Source organism: Hyalella azteca, unplaced genomic scaffold (genome assembly GCF_000764305.2).
Source record: "Hyalella azteca isolate HAZT.00-mixed unplaced genomic scaffold, Hazt_2.0.2 contig15455, whole genome shotgun sequence".
Taxonomy (NCBI): domain Eukaryota; kingdom Metazoa; phylum Arthropoda; class Malacostraca; order Amphipoda; family Hyalellidae; genus Hyalella; species Hyalella azteca.
The window spans coordinates 127417-134366 of NW_025945309.1; positions in this window are offsets into that span (position 1 = coordinate 127417).

Consider the following 6950-nt stretch of genomic DNA (forward strand, 5'->3'; position numbering starts at 1 on the left):
TCTTGTTCCAGTTCGCTTCAATTAAATATCCTGCATTTTCAATTCATTACTTCTTCACTGGATGTGGGCATCATCTCGTGGCTTTCCAATGAAATTTTGTTCGATCTTTGATATTGGTGTTGATATCCTGACAGTATCAGAGCCTGTGGTAAATTAAATGTTGTTTTCATTTACCGTAGAGTTTATTTTATCTTATACTGACCATGGAGAGCACGAGGTGAATTCAGTTGCAAGATTAAATATTTAAAACATTTATTTAAAATATGCATTTTTACTATCTTCATTTAGTTTTCGGCCAGAGTACTGCAATTTCTTTATATTTTATCTTGCCGCTAATGTTGCCAACACCATAGCCGTGCTCCCCAAACCTGGCATAACAGAGGGAAAGTCACGAGGGCTGAAACCCGCGGTGCAGCCTCGGGTCAGTGACCGCTAAATCCGCCTGCTTCCCCTCTTCCCCCTCAAAAAATACCCTCGCAGGACCTGTTAGAAAATATTCTTTGCCTACAAGCAATGCTATAGTTAATTATAGTCCTTATAATTGGTACACTTTCGATACTTAAAATGAGTTTAAGTGATATTTGGTCTGATGAAATAACACTGATCTGATCGATGACACAGCGCAACATGTCCATTTCCCCCACGTATTTCGTTATCTCTAACAATTTATTATGGTGCCAAGAAGTTATTTGTGAAAGCAAAAACGAAAACCAATTTGAAAGTAAGTTATATTGCAGCCTTTGCAATGATTATATTGATATTTTCCGTCAGCCCTCAACTGAAATTACCGAAGGTGGCCAGCAGACAACACCGCTAGATTTTCATCACTATAGAAGTCTCCCCACTTGCGCTAGATTTATTTCAATTAAGCCGATCTTTATTTTTCCGCACTCTGGACATCGCGGAAATGTTCTTGGTTCTTGAGAGAAACTTCGATTAATTGTTCGCCAGGGTCGGCGCTCGTCTCACCAACTTCGTGCAACTTGAAGTGCCACGCGTTGAGTGCAGGTTTTCAACAGCTCCTCGTAGGAATAACATTGTGGTACTGCGATTTGATCGCCCACAAGACTGCGTCTCGTAGAAGTGATTAAGCAAGAATTGGGCTTAAATATATTGCCCCAATATCCGCTCCAACTGATTGAGTCCCTCTCAAGATTTCCCCTGAACAGTTTTTTGTGCAAAGAAATCGTTTTCATTTGGCGAGGCTGGAATGGCGACGTGTGCGTCATGCGCTCGCCCACGCGCCGGTCGTTAACGTTCGCAGAGCGCACATCGAAGAAACGTTAGCGCAACAACGTATATGTTTCAAACTGACGTTATCAATAATATTCTAAACAATAACTGATTGTATTCAATAATAACTTAATGCAATAACAAATAACTGGACTAAGTTATTTCAATAGTTATTTTCTATATAACTTTTCATTTATTAATTCGTAAATAGTGGAACTATTCTTCACAACTTGATTCTGTTTGTAGTCGGCACGTTCAACATAATGTTCTGATCGTATAGCATTTACTCTGAAGGTTGTTACTCTTAAATTCTTAAATTTAAAAGCCTTGAGCAACTTTGCAGTGAACACGCTACAGCGCGTCTGTGTTTAGTGTAGGTGTTCAGTGCAGGTGTTCAGGGCAGGTGTTCAGTGCAGGTGTTCAGTGCAGGTGTTCAGTGCAGGTGTTCAGTGCAAGTGTTCAGGGCAGGTGTTCAGTGCAGGTGTTCAGTGCAGGTGTTCAGTGCAGGTGTTCAGTGCAGGTGTTCAGTGCAGGTGTTCAGTGCAGGTGTTCAGTGCAGGTGTTCAGTGTAGGTGTTCAGTGCAGGTGTTAAGTGCAGGTGTTCAGTGCAGGTGTTCAGTGCAGGTGTTCAGTGCAGGTGTTCAGTGCAGTTGTTCAGTGCAGGTGTTCAGTACAGGTGTTCAGTGCAGGTGTTCAGTGCAGGAGATAACGTTTCCCCTGTTCACACCTCTTGGCCACCATCACGAGAAAGTCCGTCGTCGGCCAGTACCTATTCCTTTACAAAGGGAATAATACACCTTGTCCGCCCCAGTTATACCTCCGCTGAGGCCATCCTATGCACAACCAACACCTGGCACATCTGTTTATCCATGTGAAAACACTTCACACTTAAAATTCTGAGTAACTTTTAACCAAAATTTAAATTTGAAATATAAATATTAAATATTATAAAAAAATTAAACGGAACAAGGCAATAATAATTCTGGTTAAGGGCATTGTTTAGGCGCCGGTCAGACCGCAGCGGGCAAAGGCGGTGAACGGCCAAACCCCAAAATTCCGGAGATCCTTAAAGCTGAAGTGCCGCCCCTCGCTGGGGAGCGGAGGGCGGGGGGCTATAGGCACTGTGACCGCGGGGGGCGCTGTCGTGGTGAGGGAGGCAGGTGATACCCTCGTGACGGGGGGGGCGGCCTCTCGTGACAAGGGGGGGAAGGAAGGTACTTTTGAAACGGGGAAGGGGGTACCCTCGTGGCGGAGGGGTGAGGGAGGAGGAGTGAGATTTGTGAGGGTCATAAGGTCACAAAGTCTACGCCACTGCGTGCAGTGAGCGTAACTGTGCAGTGAACTGATGCAAACCTCAGCGTGTAGGCCAAAGCTTGTAGGCCACAACATGTAGGCCGCAGCGTGTAGGCCGCAGCGTGCAGGCCGCAGCGTGTAGGCCGCAGAGTGTAGGCAATAGTAATACTGCAGCGTGAGCGCTCACCTATCAGTAGTCGGTTTACTTGTATTGTGTCAATAGTAGAGCCTTTCGGTAGATTTACTTACATCATATCAAAAAGTATCAACCTGCTCCTTTATTTGCCATTATTTTTTATTTTGTAATTTACAGAAAGAAAACAGTATTTTATATTGAAGCAAAGCGAGTCTGTGGTCACTGATGGACGCGCGGCCGCCACACTCGGCTGCTGGCGCTGGTGAAGGAAAAATAGATATAAAAATGTGCAAAATTGCCGTGCATTGCAGGGGACGAGGGAGAAAATAAATAACTGTAAACTCTTAGGAGTCTAGAGCTCATGGGAACGCAATCGGCCCAATTGCGTTACGATACAAGCCCTAGGAAGAGAGGGAAGTGAGGGAAAAGAGGAGTGTGAGAGGAGGGGAAGGAGATTGTGTGGAGTGTAGAGATAAAAGTTGGGCGTTAGAGAGCGATTACAGGAGAGCGAGAGAAAGTGAGAGAGTCAGACAATAAGAGAGAAAGAAAGAGGGTAGCAGAAAAAATGTGCGAGAGAACTAGACAAGAGCTTATGAGGGAACTAGAGAGGCGCTTATGAGGGAACTAGAGAGGCGCTTATGAGGGAACTAGAGAGGCGCTTATGAGGGAACTAGAGAGGAACTTATGAGGGAACTAGAGAGGAACTTATGAGGGAACTAGAGAGGAGCTTATGAGGGAGTCATCGACTGGTGGGTCAACCCGCCACTACCCGCCAGGTGGATCAACCGCCACCACACGCCATCACCCGCCAGGTGGGTCAACCCGCCACCACCCGCCAGGTGGCGGTAAAGCTGTCCTGCACCGCCGCATGCCGGGGGGGGGCGGCGTGACGCGAGGGTCGCCGTTCCCCTTTAGGAAGAGGCGTCGGTTGGGGGGGGGAATGGGGGGCAGCAAACCCCCCCCCCCTCCCTCGAATAAACTATTTCGCGTTAACTGCCCTCACTTGTTACGGTTACCCTCGTCCTGGTCCAACACTTCAGGCTCAAATCCTCAATTAATCCCCTGCCCTCTTACCCTTTTACCAACTTACCCTCTTACCCTCAATCGTGCGCTGACCTCAGGCTCTGTTGTGCGGCTCATTAAACCCTACGCATTATCTGCGACTTTATTAATTAACGCAAATGTTAATGAATAATGTAAATCAAATGACATTAATCTTTAGTCTGCTCTCATATATATATTTTTTTATGCCGGTGCTGCTCAACGTCACCGGGAACATTTTAAATTAAATGAAATTAAACTAATATAGAATGCGCCTCTCACCGGACGCATGAACTTATCCGAGAAATATTCTCGTAAGCTTAAAATTTTTTAACTCGGAACGTGGACGATTCCACATGTGAACATGGAAGCGTTCATTGTTGAATTTTTTCCCACAAAATCCCACAGAATTCCAGAAAAAAATTTAAACTGAAAGTCGTGAATGATATCAAGCTGACCATTCATAATAAAATTTTTAAACTCCGGTGCACGAACACCGAGCATAGAAGTTTATTTGTAAGTTCCATTGATTCAAACACTAAAATTAAGTCACGAACGAAGAGTAGTTCATGTTAATTATTTAATAGTAGTCCCACAACTTGTCCCCAAACGCCCCACTGCCGCGCCACAGCGCTCCCCAAGCCATGAGGAATGCCGTACTCATGGACGCGAATATTTTATGGACCGTCCATTACCTGATATTTGATTGGATAAAGCCAAGGCATAACGTCGATCCCTTGTTCGTGACGCTCGTACGGATAGCATTGCATGAGGCAGACTTGCGTCAACGGGCCGAACAACTTCGCCAAAAATAAGTCTTTGGTTTGCCAAAAAAAGTTTTGCATGTAAAACGCAGCGCTCTCTGCATGTTAATTTGCAATATTGGATGAAGCATATGATTGTGGGGATACTTTCCTCCGATAACTCCCACTCAAATGAGAGGCTTGATGAACTGCTAGACAACTCCCACTTTAAATTGGAGGCTTCGTGAATTCATAGACAACTCCCACTCTAAATTTGAACATGATCTACACCGTTCATTTTTGCGTTCAACCTTCTCAGCCTCCACAACCGAGATACGCGCGTATGGCATGCGTATACGCCACACTGTTAGAAAAAACGATCCCACCGGCATCCTAATGGCCGGTCGCCCCGTGAAAATAAACTGTTTCGCCGTTTTTATCAGATGTTTTACGGATTTCTGGTGTTGAATTGGAATAAAAACGGTGAAATGGTGTTTCTTTTCACGTGCCGACCGGCCACTGAAACGCCGGTATTACCGTTAACGGTAATTTTTCTAACAGTGCACGCACGGACTCGCGCCGCCTGGCGACCGCGACGCGGCGAAGGAGGGATCCTTGCTCGGCCCGAAGTTTGATCCTACAACCAAAAAACGATGCATTAAGGATACGCGACTGCTCCGCTTCTCATATTTGATAAGTTATTTTAAATTGCGTGCGATCTATATTAATAAATCATATTTAGATACATTTCTCGGCCAAATATTATATCTGAACAATATTTTTTCGTATTATATTTTACATTCTATCTTCATTCAAGTGTGTGCGTATGTACGCGGCAATTCAGGCGTATGGAATTAGTTGGGCAGGCAGGCTGACAGGATGAGACAGGCTGTTGTGTTGCACCTGCATTTGTGACTATTAGGATGGTTTAGGCCAGCAGGCTGCAGGCAGTGTCAGCAGGCAGCTGCAGGCAGTGTCAGCAGGCAGCTGCAGGCACAGCTGCGTTAAAGCAGCGCTGCAAGGGGGCGGCGCAGTCACGGGTCCACCTCCCCCCCCTCCCACTCCCCGAGGCTGTACAATATCAGCGTCCAAATGTTAATTAATGGCCCATCTTCCTCAAGCAAATAAATAATTAGTATATAACAAATAATAACAAAAATACATTACACGCGATTAATTTCGCACAATTTGTGGAATTTCGGTCGTGTGCTCCACTTTTGTATACTAAATTAATCATATGCATTACACGCACTACAGGATTATGAGCGAGTCGCTAAATTTAAATTAAAGCAAGAGAATTAAAGGAGCTGTGGATTGCCCACAGTTAAGTATATGATAGTTCAATAAAAAAATCAGAAATAAGCTCAAACAATATTTCGATTGTAATCCGTAATTTTGAGCATCAGATGGTAAAAGTCTTCTAAAGAACAATAAGTTACCTTCATAGACAATGTGCTGCCTATTCATTTAATGTATGAGTCGTATCGTATATAGAATATTATAGCTATGTAGCATTCAGTTTTCGTTATGCATGTCGCAGTTTCTTATTATCGCAGAGGATTCACAGCTTATTGCTTATATTGTTATTACAAGGACATGACATATGCTTAATAATAATATTATATTATTAGCATTCACAGAACACGCAACTAACTTCTAGAATTTTGCTGTTCTTAGCCGCCCGGCCTCCTCGCCGACTTCACCAAAACTGTCGCAGGTAGCTGGGATCGAACCCATAGCTCGTCGCTCCAATCCTGTTGCTCTGAGCTGTTACCACCGAGCCACTTGTAATATGTAAAGTTTTGAGCTGGTAATGGAGTTGGTCTGCCAAACGCTTTCAATGAAGACTGCGTGCATTTGCTTTATGTAATAAACTAAGGCTTCATAATGACACGCAAGTAATACACTCTTCGATAGACGGCGAAAGAAAGGTCTAGCCGGTGTTTTAGTGACAGTTTTAGTAAAACAGTCGTCCGACGTATCATTTAATAGTATTGTATTACCTATTTTCATTATTTGGAAGCCAGCATATGAAACCCGAAGCCTCGATGTCGAACTTCACGGGACAGTCAGCTGCCAAAACGCCATTAAAACGCCGACCGTTACTACAACTTTTCTTCGAGCAAGCAATGTAACGTTGGCTGTAGTCTACGGGGTCATGAACCAGCATTTGGTTTACTACGGTGTTGTGAACCAGCATTTGGGTTTCTAAATTAGCATACACGCACGCACTCTGCGTGAGCCACGCATGACACTTGTTCGTGACGCACGCACTGAAACACAATTCTTATCTCACAGATATGAACACCGCTGCCTCTTATCTCATAGATAAGAACACCGCTGCCTCTTATCTCACAGATAAGAACACCGCTGCCTCTTATCTCACAGATAAGAACACCGCTGCCTCTTATCTCATAGATAAGAACACCGCTGCCTCTTATCTCACAGATAAGAACACCGCTGCCTCTTATCTCATAGATAAGAACACCGCTGCCTCTTATCTC